Source organism: Prionailurus bengalensis, chromosome C1, assembly GCF_016509475.1.
Source record: "Prionailurus bengalensis isolate Pbe53 chromosome C1, Fcat_Pben_1.1_paternal_pri, whole genome shotgun sequence".
Taxonomy (NCBI): Eukaryota; Metazoa; Chordata; class Mammalia; order Carnivora; family Felidae; genus Prionailurus; species Prionailurus bengalensis.
The window spans coordinates 188022654-188037151 of NC_057345.1; the positions used below are offsets into that span (position 1 = coordinate 188022654).

The window sequence follows — 14498 nt, forward strand, 5'->3', positions numbered from 1 at the left end:
TGCACATTACCCAAGACAAATGAATAGTCTATGCTTAGAGCTTCTGCCAAATATACAATTGGAATTAAGTTACATTTCATACAACAAACCATGTGACAAATTATAAATGACAAATATAGAAAAGCTAGAAATCAAGGGTCATATATTCAGCACACTGATTATAAATGTTTATACAAATAAGGGCTTTAAAGAAGGTAGATTTATATTTTTTCTATAATGGAAAAATATCCAAGTAGAAAAAGCAAGTTGTACAATTATGTGAACTATAATTCCATTAAAAAACTAAATAAAATGTGAAAAAAGCCTGGACGAATATATCCACTAAACTCTTTTAAGTGTTTACCTCTGAGGTAAGGAATACTGAGGATATTCTAATTATGTGTAACTCTTGAGTTACAGAACAAAATTAAAACAGCCTATATTATTTTTAAATTTTTTTTTTTAACATTTATTCATCCTTGAGACAGAGAGAGACAGAGCATGAACGGGGGAGGGTCAGAGAGAGGGAGACACAGAATCTGAAACAGGCTCCAGGCTCTGAGCTGTCAGCACAGAGCCCGACGCGGGGCCCGAACCCACGGACCGCGAGATCATGACCTGAGCCGAAGTCGGCCGCCCAACCGACCGAGCCACCCAGGCGCCCCACAGCCTATATTATTTTTAAAGTGAGAAAGACAATGAAAAGGTCTTGGATTTTAATTTAATTTAAAGGCTCAAAAAGTAAGAGCTAGGGGCACCTGCGTGGCTTAGTAGGTTAAGCGTCCAACTTCGGGAGAGGTCATGGTCTCACAGTTTGTTAGTTCAAGCCCTGCATAGGGCTCTTTGTTGTCTGCCCAGAGCCTGCTTTGGATCTTCTGTCTCCGCCTCTCTGCCCCTTCCCTGCTCACACTCTGTCTCTCTTTCAAAACTAAATAAGCACTGAAAAAAAAGAAAAAGTTAAGAACTAGAAAAAATAAAGAACTTCTTTGAGGGGAGAATAATGTCTTCAAAGCAACTGAAATAAGTTTCTTTTTTTTTTTTTTAACGTTTATTTATTTTTGAGACAGAGAGAGACAAAGCATGAACGGGAGAGGGTCAGAGAGAGGGAGACACAGAATCTGAAACAGGCTCCAGGCTCTGAGCTGTCAGCACAGAGCCCGACGCGGGCTCGAACTCACGGACCGCGAGATCATGACCTGAGCCGAAGTCGGCCGCTTAACCGACTGAGCCACCCAGGCGCCCCTGAAATAAGTTTCTTTATTAAAAGATAGTATTTCCTAAAAGTGTGTCAAATTTCACATTAAATTTGTCCCTATAAAGAGGAATCAGATTTTCTAATTCTCCCCCTTCAATTCCAAAAGGACTTTTTAATGTCTCTCTATAATGCACTATATCAAGTACGATGTAAGGAAGGAGTATGAAGAGGAGTAAGACATTCCCCTTATTTTCAAATAGCAAATGCTGTTAGGAGTAAGGCATTTCCTTTACTTTCAAATAGCAAATGCTGTTAAGATAGACTGATAAATTTAGTAAAATAAATTTCTAGGGAAAAAATATAGTAGGAAAACCGAACAGATTAAAAAAAATCAATAACCAACATATGAATCTTTCTTGGACTCTGATTCAAACAATTAAAAAGTGTATGATACAACTGGAGAAAGCAGAACACGACTGGTTATTTGATGATATAAAATTAAGGAATTATCATAGGTTATTTTTACATTTGATAACTATTATAGTTAGGTTGGGTTTTTTTTGTTTTTTGTTTTAATACTGCTTGTTAAAGTTACATACTGAAATATTTACTGGTGAAATGTGTCAGAGACTTGCTTTAAAATAATCAGGGCAGGGGCACCTGGATGGCTCAGTCAGCTGAGTGCCCAACTCTTGATTTCAGCTCAGTCATGGTCTCAGGGTCGTGGGATTGAGCACCACGTCAGGCTCGGTGCTGAGTATGGAGTCCGCTTGGGATCTTTCTCTCTCCCTCTGCCCCTCTCCCCCTGCTTGTGCTAGCGCTCTCTCTCTCAAAAATAAAAATAAATAAATAAATAATCAATCAATCAATCAGGACAGGAGCAGGAGGAGTCAAAGAAGGAAAGCTAATTAGGTACAGATGAAATATGACTGGCTATGAATAACCATTCAAGCTGAATAACTGGTATATATGTTTTATTACACTAATATCATTACTTTATTATAAGTTTGAAATGTTCCATAATAAAATTTCAGAAAAAAGGATTAATAAACACTACATAAAAAGATAAACACAATACCCATACATACACAATTTTGCAAATAATATCTGGGAGTTCAGATCAACTAAAGCTCATTAATAGACATGGACACTCAAGTTACAAACTCTTGCTGAAGAAATAAGATTCTTAAAACATAACTTCACAGGGGAGCCTGGGTGGCTCAGTCGGCTAAACATCTGACTCTTGGTTTCAGCTCAGGTCATGATCGCCAGTCTGTGAGCTTGAGCTTCACAGTGGGATCTGTGCTGCTTGGAATTCTTGGCCTCTCGCTCTCTGTCCGTCCCCCATTTTTGCTGCCCCCCCCTCGCTTGCTCTTTCTCAAAATAAATAAAAATTACACTATCAACAATAGCCAAAGTATGGAAAGAGCCCAAATGTCCATCGATGGGTGAATGGATAAAGAAGATGTGGTGTATATATATAATGGAGTATTACTCGACAATCAAAAAGAATGAAATCTTACCATTTGCAACTACGTGGATGGAACTGGAGGGTATTTTGCTAAGTGAAATTAGTCAGAGAAAGCCAAAAATCATACGACTTCACTCATATGAGGATTTTAAGAGACAAAACAGATGAACATAAGGGAAGGGGAACAAAATAATATAAAAACAGGGAGGGGGACAAAACCGAAGAGACTCATAAATATGGAAAACAAAACGAGGGTTACTGGAGGGGTTGTGGGAGAGGGATGGGCTAAATGGGTAAGGGGCACTAAGGAATCTACTCCTGAAATCATCATTGCACTATATGCTAATTTGGATGTAAATTAAAATAAAAAACTAAAATAAATGAGGTCTAAATAATTAATTTAAAAAAAAACCTTCACAAAATATAGCACAGCCATACATCCAAATGACAATGGCCTTCAAAGAAGTAATTTTGTGAGGTTCCCACATTTATTATGATGATTGTTCAAATCAATGTCAGAATTCCCTTTTTTCCTTTTAAACAACAGTTAAGTGGTACTACCTTTTGAAACCTCGTTCTTCACCTAAAAATGGATTCCATGACAGAACTATGATTAATGTACCTCTGACTCTACATAAATTATACCTCAATAAAAAATGTTTATGAACAATTGTCTAAATACCCTAAGGTAGTTGCCTCTGAAAGCTGCTCAGAACTCCAGGAGACGACTTTAAAGCAAAGGCAAGATTTAGTCAGAAATTCATTGATCCATTCCATAAGTATTTCTTAAACACCAACAATGACAGCCATTATGCTAGGAGCTGGTAATACAATGATAAAACCAGATGGAAAGTCACTATAATGAAGCATTTATCTAGTACAGAAAACTAAATGCATTTTTGCAAAGAGATGAAGAATAAGAAGTCATGACACACAAAAGCATAATAAAAGGAACCTAACATTGATGAGGGAATCAAAGAAGACTTCTCTAAGGCAACAGTTAAGGTGAGATAACAAAGATCAGTAGAATTAAAGAATTAGGAAAAGAGCATTCTCGAAAGAGGGAACAGCGTATATAATGGCCCTGTGGCAAGAAGAAAACACAGGAAATCTGAAAGAAGATCCAAGTGACGAAAAAGCAAGGGACAAATGTTGAGGGTGTAGAAAGGTAGGCATGGCCCAGATGGTATAAATAGGAATTTACAGTCTGCCTTAAGCATAGAAAGTGACTAAGGATTTTAGGCAGATGGATTATAAGATTCAAGGTTTGAAAAGCTCACCTGGCTACAATGCAGAGAGAGGACTAGTATCCTTTTCACATCTAGCTACAAATTTCCCAATAGTATGAAGACTAAAGAAATTTCAGTCTTGCCACAGCATTTGCTCTGAGAATTCCTACCAAGTCTCTGGAAACTAAAATACCTGAACAGCTACTGAGAATAAAAATGTTTTTGGGGAGCCTGGGTGGCTCAGTCAGTTGAGTGACCAACTTCAGCTCAGGTCATGATCTCACGGTTTGTGAGTTCGAGCCCCACGTCGGGCTCTGTGCTGACAGGTCAGAGCCTGGAGCCTGCTTCTGATTCTGTGTCTCCCTCTCTCTCTGCCCCTCCCCCACTCATGCTCTTGCTCTGTCTCTCTCTGTCTCAGAAATAAATAAACATTAAAAAAAATTTTTAAAGAAATGTTTTTGACTTACAAAGCACCTGAAAAATAAGTAAGCTAGGTTACATTTTTTTTTTTTTTTTTTTAAATAGGCTTCACGCCCAGCCTGGAGCCCAACACAGCGCTTGAGCTCACAATCCTGAAATCAAGACCTGAACTGAGATTAAGTCAGACGCTTAACCAACTGAGCCACCCAGGTGCCCCAGGTTACATTTTTATTAAGCATCAAATTTAGTATATTAAAACAAAACCTACATTAGTTTCTTAGGAAATAATTTAAGTATAAATTCTAATATCTTCATCTCCCTTTAGTATTTCCTTTCCTCAAGTTTCTTAATGAAGATATAAACAAAAGGGGCTGCTTTGTTAATATAATTTATAGCATCTTCTTCCTACCACTTTATCATTTCTTTTTTTTTTTCAATGTTTATTTATTTTTGGGACAGAGAGAGACAAAGCGTGAACGGGGGAGGGGCAGAGAGAGAGGGAGACACAGAATCGGAAACAGGCGCCATCAGCCCAGAGCCTGACGCGGGGCTCGAACTCACGGACCGCGAGATCGTGACCTGGCTGAAGTCGAACGCTCAACCGACTGCGCCACCCAGGCGCCCCTGTTCCTACCACTTTATCATTTCTAATGAGCTCAATGGGCCACAAGATTAAGAAGAAAAACAGAATTTTACATCCTCTTTGAAGAGTACTCCAGAAAAGAAGGTAAATACTTCTGATATATTTATTACCATGTAAGGAAGAAAAGCATAATTTCATTGTAGTGGTGACACCAAAGACTGATTTCCAATAAACAAATTGTAACTTAAAAAAACTCCTGTATCTCTATTGCCGGATTTCAACTGATTTTAATTTTTTTTTATTTCCTGGAAAATTAAAAAGCGATTTCTGCCCTGCATATCAACTGTTATCTTTATAATTTTACAAATATATTTAGCTACAAATATGAATTAATGGTTGATAGTCAATTATTAAATAATGTTCAAATATTATAAATAGTATATGTATGTAAAGAAAAAAAAAAAAGGAAATCCTAACTATCTGTCCTACCCATGAAGATTAAACAGAGTCAACCATCTGGTATTTATTTTTCTTTCAAATATATATTTATGTATATGCATGTTTATATATAAGTGCATGTATATAGTTTATAGTTACATGTTCATCAGATATAGTTTTCTACAATATGCTTTTTTCATTTGCTAAAAATATGGAAGACCTATAGATCTCATTCTTTTTAACAGCCACAGAGCAATTAAGCCCAAAACTTACCATTTAATAGTTTACTGATAAACACATAGGTTGTTTTCAATTTTCTTATATTACAAAAAAAAAATATGCTGCAATGAACATCTTCACATTTATGTATTTTCTGTTCTTTTCTGTAGTATCACTTGTAAAAACTGGATTTGAAATTTTAAGGTCACAGGATATAAATATTATTGATAGTATATCCAAATATAAATAAACTCTCAAAACCATACTCCATCTTTTTTTTAATGTTTATTTTTGAGAAAGAGAGAGAAAGTGACAGGGCTCAAGGAGGAGAAGGGCAGAGAGAGAGGGAGATACAGAATCCAAAGCAGGTTCCAGGCTCTGAGCTGTCAGAGCAGAGCCCAATGCAAGGCTCCAACTCACATATTGTGAGATCATGACCTGAGCCAAAGTCAGACGTTTAACCAACTGAACCACCCAGGTGCCCCCAATCATGTATTTTTAAAGCACATGACTGTCACATGTACAGAATAATTTCTCCCTACTCTACTTATAAAGCTAATACCTCAGCATGAAAATGTCTAAATAAATCTAAAGGCTTTAATTTTCCTGCATTTATTAATATGATATACATGACTTTTAAAACTAAGATAATAAAAATTAGTATCAACATTCATACCTATTGCCAAAACATTAAAGATTTTATACACAAAATGCTGTGATGTATAAGATACCACGATATATGTTATTATATTTTAAAAATCGCTCTGCTTGTTTAGTTAAGTGTGAATCTTCTAAAATTAGAAATGACATTTATAGTTTAAACAATCTGGAAGTTACTTTAGAATGTGATATGAGATTAAGATCTAACAAATGTTCTTCTCCTGACAGCTCTAAATTGTTCTAATATATGTTATGTCCAGTTTTTCCTCAGTTACTTGAAATGCTATTTTTGTCACTTACAAAAAGTCTTACATACATTTGGAACTATTTCTGAGCTACTTTCCCATTAATTTTGCACCAGGACTATAATGTTTTAATTACTGTAGCTTAGTAAAAAATATTCCAAGTCCTTCTTGTATAGAGATTCTTTTTCCTAAAAATGTGTTTATTATTGCCTGCTTCTTTCTTCCAGAGGAATATTAGAATTATATTGATAAGTTTCTTTCCTACACTCCATTCTCATAGGAGTTTACAAATTAATTCCAAATCACATCTCCACGACATTGAGTTAACCCATACAGAAGCATGGCATTGCTCTTTATTAAAAATCCTCTTCTATACATCTTAATATAAATTTTATTTTTTCTTCACGTAGGTCAACACATTTCCAATTAAGTTGATTCCTGTATGGTTTATATTATCTTGTGACTGTGGTTATTTTTCATTATTTTTTTTAAAGTTTATTTATTTAGAGAGAGCTAGGGATGGGCAGAGAGAGAGAGAGAGAGAGAGAGAGAGAGAATCCCAAGCAGTCTCCGCAATGTCAGCGCAGAACCCAATGCGGGGCTCAATCCTAAGAACCATGAGACTGTGATCTGCACCGAAATCAAGAGTTGGATCCTTGACTGACTGAGTCACCCAGCAGCCCCTTCACTGTGTTTTCTAACTAGCTATTGTTACACAAAAATAAACTTTAAAAAGTCAAAATGAGCAACTTAAAAAAAATTTTTTTAATGTTTATTCATTTTTGAGAGGCAGAGAGAGACACGGCATGAGCCGGGAAGGGGCAGAGAGAGAGGGAGACACAGAATCTGAAGCAGCCTCCAGGCTCTGAGTTGTCAACACAGATCCTGATATGGGGCTCAAAACCACGAACCTTGAGATCATAACCTGAGCTGAAGTCAGACACTCAACTGACTGAGCCACTCAGGTGCCCCCAAAATGAAAAAGGTTTTAACATAAATATTTAAAATATAAAAATGGTTTAAATCCAGGTTTCTATGTTTTAGGAAAAATTTATAAACTAGTAAGTTATGTTTTTTCTAACTACAAGGGATTAGAAGATTTTTAAAATGTATGCTACTGCTTTATAGAAAAGGGCAAGGAAAAGCAACTAAAATTAATATTTTTTTCCAATTCTCTACAAAGAACATCAACTGCTTTTAAAATAAAAAAGAAACCCAAATATTATTTTCAAAAAAACCCCACAAATCTTTTTATCTGATATATATTGCATCAGAATCCCTATTTGATATAGAGCCTGGAATACATATTTTATTTTTATTTATTTATTTAAAAAAAATTTTTTTTTCAACGTTTATTTATTTTTGGGACAGAGAGAGACAGAGCATGAACGGGGAGGGGCAGAGAGAGAGGGAGACACAGAATCGGAAACAGGCTCCAGGCTCTGAGCCATCAGCCCAGAGCCCGACGCGGGGCTCGAACTCACGGACGGTGAGATCGTGACCTGGCTGAAGTCGGACGCTTAACCGACCACACCACCCAGGCGCCCCTAGCCTGGAATACATATTTTAAAAAGCTCCCCAAGTAATCCTTCAGAAAAAAAAAGAGAAAGTCTCACATTCAGGTTAAACTCATTATTTTAAATTCCTATCTAATCTCTTCTATAACAACAAATTTGTTTACCAAATCACTTTAGTTTCTACCAATACTATTTTTTTTTCTACCAATACTATTTTTAAAATGACTCCAAGGTAATACTTTTTTTTTAACTTTTTTTTTTTCTTAGTGTTTATTTATATTTGAGACAGAGAGAGACAGAGCATGAATGGGGGAGGGGCAGAGAGAGAGGGAGACACAGAATAAGAAGCAGGCTCCAGGCTCTGAGCTGTCAGCACAGAACCCGACATGGGGCTTGAACTCACGAACCCGCAAAATCATGACCTGAGCCAAAGTCGGACGCCTAACCCATTGAGCCACCCAAGAGTCCACGTAATACTTTTAAATACAGAAATACAGTGGTGTTAATAATTAAAACCAAATACCACCATATTTCTTCAACTCTACAATACTACTAATTTTAAGACTGTAATTTGTTCAGTAACAATAAGTAGAAAATAAGAAACAAACCTTTATTAAAATGAAAAAATGTTTAACTAAAGGACAAGAACATAAGCTTATCCATATAATCACATATGACTTTTAAAATTATCCTTTATGCTGGGGTGCCTGGGTGGCTCAGTCGGTTGAGCATCTGACTTCGGCTCAGGTCATGATCTCTTAGTTGATGAGTTTGAGCCCTGCATCAGGCTCTGTGCTGACAGCTCAGAGCCTGGACCCTGCTTCAGATTCTATGTCTCCCTCTCTCTCTGCCCCTCCCCTGCTCATTCTCTGTCTCTCTCTGTCTCAAAAATAAATAAACATTAAAAAAAATTTTAATTATGCTTTATGCTTCTGGACATCTTTGTTCTACTAGCCATAAGGCACACTCTCCCAGCCCTCTCTTTATGTCTGGATTAGACTCAGTTCAAATGTCACTTCCTCAGAGAAGCTCCCTCTACTTACTATATTTAAATTGGCTCCCCAAATTCCTCTTCCTTCCATCCCCTATCATTCTGTCCGTTTCCTTCATAGCAGTTAGCAAAATCATAATTATCTTATTTGTTTACTTATTATTGTCTGTCTTTCCCACTAGAATCCGTACTTCACAGAGAAGGTTCTATATCTCAAGTGTGAGGCACATAACAGGTACTCAAACATCTATTGATTTAGTTACTTATCTCATGAACTCAATTATTTAGCACCTGCAGTAACGACAGTTTTTATTTTTGGCCAAAACCTGAGATTTCTACTTGCTTTTTCCATGTGATTAAGCTTAATAATTTTATTTTTCCAAATTAAATATGGTTGGAAGTTGATAGCTTCTTTAAAAAGCACCCAGAAACGTTTGACAGGTAGATATTCTCCCAAATGCATCAAACAGGAATATCAACCTTGTCCGGGTTTGAAATTAGAGACTGAGGGATCTGGCAAATTTTCTCTGAATTAATTGGCACATGTCAGGCAATCTTCAGCTGAGACCATTATTCACTGCAAAGCTATATTATACTGTGATATTTTATAGACATTTTAAGCAACAATTTACAGATGGAAACTCAATTAAAAACGTAACACAAAAATAACAAACATTAAAAAAATTTTTAATAAAAAAATTTACCTCAATATGGTGCTACTAGTATTAATTGAAATGATAAATGAATAAAGGAATTCACAAGCTAAATTCTCAAAATACCAAATAAGGATGACTGTTGCTATTTCACAATTTACTTGCCTGGTAGCTGAAGTTTATTCAGTCAAGACATATCCTGATTTCAAAAATGTTAAAATGTAAAGAAAATTATCTTAAAAGTAAGGAAAAAGTAGGGGCGCCTGGGTGGCTCAGCCAAATGTCTGACTTCGGCTCAGGTCATGATCTCGTGGTTCATGGGTTCAAGCCCTGCTTCGGGCTCTGTGCTGACAGCATAGAGCCTGGAGCCTGCTTTGGATTCTGTGTCTCCCTCTCTCTCTCTGCCCCTTCCCCGCTCATGCTCTTTTCTCTCTCTCTTTCTCAAAAATAAGTAAATGTTAAAACAAATTAAAAAAAAAAAGTAAATTACTAGTGAGCCTATCAAGTATGAACATTGTATCAGTTGTTTTCTATAATTTATCTGATTAATAAAGCAGTAGAATCTAGTGGGTTAGAGCAGCAAATCAACTTTTTGCCTCAGAACCCCCTTTCACTCCTACATTTAAAAAGTTTATTAACTCATTTAAAAAAATAAGCCCATTACATGTTAACACAGTGGGGGTTTTTTGACATGTTTTAAAGTGAAATTTTATTTTTCCCGAACAAAAGCAAATTTGGTGAGAAGAGTAGTATTTGTTGTTTTACATTTTTTTTTTTTTTTTTGCAAATCTCATAATTACTTCCGCATTCAATCTGTTGCTGAAAAACTTCACTGTGTATTCATCAGAGAATGACAATGAAGGCTGCAAATACTGTCTTAGTATTAATATAAAAAACAATTTTGACCTCACAAACCCACTTAAGGGATTACCAGGACCCACTCTGAGCACGGACTCTGGAGCCAGATTGTCTAAGTTTAAGGGTACTCACTTGCTACAGTGACCCCCTTACTAGCTTACTTAAACCCTCTGTGCCTCATTTCTCTGGTTTCAAAAAGAAGGATAACAGCAGCACAGTACTTATTTCATACAATTATTGTGTACTTAGAATAGTTCTTATCAGGGCACCTGGTGGCTTGATCTCATGGTTCATGAGTTTGAGCTCCACACTGGGCTCTGCACTAACAGCGTGGAGCCTGCTTGGGATTTCTTCTCTCTCCCCTCTCTCATCCCCTCCTCCACTTGCTCTCTATCTCTCTCTCAGAATAAATAAAAATAAACTTAAAAAAAAAAGAATAATTCTTATCACAAGTAAACACTATAAATGTTTGCTACAAGTATTATATACTTAATTTTCCTGACACTATATATGGTACTATAAAATAATCTCTGTTATTCCCAACTAATAGATAAGAAAATTAATGTGTAAATTAGGTCAAATGACCCACACAAGGTAACACAGTTGAACTGGTAAAACTAGGATTTTAACTTAATGCCTATTCCAAAACCTATGGTTGAAAAATGTACCTTGTCCCCTTTCTTGTAGCTCATACTACTCCCCACAGCTTTCTATATCCTGGCCATACTCTTAAGTTTTTCTATAACTTCATGTACCCCTTCACCCCAGGGATTCTTTCCAGCCTAGAATGCTGTCTTACTACTGCTATACAAATAGCTGCCTTCTTCCAATCCTGTTAGTCTCAGCAAGCCTTTCTTGACCACTTCATCTAAATAGCATCCCTTTCTCCCTACTCTACTACTTTCCATTCCAACAAATATGGTTCATTTCCTTCCTAGAGCTTTGGATTTTATACCTGGCTTCTTAGATCTTATTACTTATTATCTATCTTCCCTATAAGATTATTAAGTTATATGAAAATGGTCCCTTTCTGTTTTGGTAACATTTGGGTATTCACTATATACTCAAAGCTAACAAACATACTATGGTATCTGGACTTAATGGCAGGTACTTCTGTGTATTTGTTGAAACAATGAACTACACTGCTTATATGACCTTGGACAAATCAATTAAATCCTTTGGGCTTTACTTTTACTTACTATATCTAAAATCCTAAAAATATTCAAGTACCTTCATTTGAAAAACAGAATAGTGCTGGTTACAGAGAAATTTTGTAAATATGGATTTCCTAACTATTCTCAGTACCTTAGTATCTGGAGGTAGCTGTGAACGTAGTTATAAATGTACTAAAAGTTTCCCTTTTATTTAACCAGACAATGTATAATTCTGTAGATTTTTTCCACTGTATATTATACCCATCCCATTATCTGGTATATAGAAAGTATATTTAAAAGCAAAAATCAAGGGATGCCTGCCTGGCTCAGTAGGTAGAGCAGGAGACTCTTGATCTCGAGATCATGAGTTCAAGCCCCACGTGGGGTCTAGAGATTACTTTAAAAAAATTAAAGTCTTAAAAGCAAAAATCAAGCTGATATTCCAGCATGCAGCTCAATTTGGGCCCATACTACCTTACTTTCAGACTATCTAACAAAGTTAAAAGACATCACAGGAAATAATTATCTTTTTGATGGCCATGGTAATGGCAACCTTTATTAGCAAGCCCTGAATACAACATAATGAACAATATAAGAAACTGCTGGAACGTGATCTGAAGGTCAATAACTACTTGCCAGGAAGCAAACTCACTGTACTCATCCAAGTACAATAAGCTTTCCATGGCCTACACAGGCAGAAATTGTGTCTTAGCTGACAGCATGTATCTTTTTCAGAAATTGTCAATTTATAAAGAATCAGATTATAAGAGGCAGTACAGCCTAATGGTTAGAGTATGGGGGGTCTGGCTCTAGACTGCCTGAGTTCAAATTCCAGTTCCATGACCTACCAGCTATGCATCTGTGGAAAAATTACTCCACTAATTTATGGACTCAAATTCCTCATTTATAAAAGGGAGATAATGTAAGTACCTATGTCAAAGTTTTGTTTTTTTCGTTTTTTTAAGATTAAATAAGTTAACACATCAGTGAGAAAAACTAATTATGGTAACTGCTCTCTAGGGTTTACTGGATAAACAAAGCTATACAATTATCAGGGAAACATATGAAATCATAAAAAATGGTTTTTGCTACTGCAAATTTTCAAACTAGGACAACAACTATAACAATATTTCAAGGTATAAATCTGAAATTTGAGTACTCAAGATGTGCATTTATTGTAAATATCAACTTCTCTAAAAAAAACCCTAAAGCTGCACCATTCAATATGGTAGCCACTAGCCACATATAGCTATTTAAATTAAATTAAAATAAAATAAAATAAACAAAAATAAAATTTAAAGACTCAATTCCTTAGTTGCACTAGCTACATTTCAAGTGCTCAGTAGCTACATGCAGCCATACTGGAGAACAGAGATAAAGAACACAGACATCATCACAGAAATTCTATTGGACAGCACTGATCTCAATGTAGTTACATAATACAATTATGATGAGTAAATTCAATTATTCAGTAACTGTAAATATTTAGGCAACAAGAAGGTAAAAAGACACAACTACTAAAAACTATTAAAAAGTATTTCAAAAGTAAAACTCAAAGGCAGTAATTAAGATGTGATTATTTCAAGTCTCTTAGGTAAAATTGCTAAATAAATAGAAGCTACCCACCAAAGATGACCAAAAATTCCAACATGTCTAATTGTATGGAAAAATTCTTTAACTTTTAAAAAGTTAAATTTCATAATTTTACCTCTGTTCTAAGATCAGTTTTCTAAAGGAGGAGGTGGCATAGGAATGCGGCAGAATTCAAGTGTGGAATTCATTTGTTGAGACTTCAATATTTTCCAGCTCTATAAAAATAAAAATTAAAAAACTGAAATATTAAGATAATACTCTCATGAAATAAAAAACAATTTTGATAAAACATTTATAATACAATTTATCTATTTTTAAAAATAATTAGGGATTAAAAAGCTTTCTATAATGACCAGCATACACTTGTATACCATCATTAAACCAAATTTAAAAAATAGCAGGGGCGCCTGGGTGGCTCAGTCGGTTAAGCACCCGACTTCAGCTCAGGTCACGATCTCACGGTCCGTGAGTTCGAGCCCCGCGTCGGGCTCTGTGCTGACAGCTCAGAGCCTTGAGCCTGTTTTGGATTCTGTGTCTCCCTCTCTCTGACCCTCCCCCATTCATGCTCTGTCTCTCTCTGTCTCCAAAATAAATAAACGTTAAAAAAAAATTTTTTTTTTTAAATAGCAGATTTAGAGAAATGAAGTTTGAGTTTTAGTTTCAAATTTCCCATTAATTACCTGTAAGACCTTGAGGAGCTGACTTAAATATTAGGGAGTTTCACTTGAATAATCTATAAAAATCAGTCCTTTTCAGTCAAAAATTCCATTAATCCAACTTTTGGAACACATTACAGTGATATCTCTCTCTCTCTCTCTCTCTCACACACACACACACACACACACACACACACACTCATTAAAATTTCAATATGCAGTATATCATCAACCTTAAATAATAAGTATCAATGGCTATATCATCATTTTGGATGAGTTTCACAGAACTGAAAATTTTATCATTTTTAAAAAGAACACAGGAAATGCTATTACTTGAGGTTTTGGTACAAAAACATATTAAAATTATTTTGATCAGTGAGAAAACTTTTCAAATTGCTAAAAGTATACTTTCCTCTGAAAGTAGAAGCTATTTTTAAGTAGCTGCTGACCACATTATACTCTACCACTTTGATTCAAAATCGTATCACAACTTTAAAATCTAAAACACCAAAAAAACCTTAAATTTTAAAATTTAAAATATGTTCATAAACAAAATATGATTTAAAAAATACAAATAAGACCACAATAAAATTCTCTTGGAGTAAAGTTATATGATCATTACAAAGTCTCTGATGTT

The 14498-nt window shown here is 35.5% G+C and overlaps 1 protein-coding gene across 3 annotated transcripts in view; it reads right to left on the reverse strand.

Moving 5' to 3' along the window:
• Positions 1 to 14498, reverse strand: part of FAM126B (family with sequence similarity 126 member B) — a 91515-nt gene that overhangs the window by 47080 nt on the left and 29937 nt on the right. For all 3 annotated transcript variants that reach the window (XM_043577454.1, XM_043577452.1, XM_043577453.1), the window contains one exon: positions 13321 to 13420. The gene's annotated coding sequence lies outside the window, so the exon portion shown is untranslated. The remainder of the gene's footprint in view (positions 1 to 13320; positions 13421 to 14498) is intronic.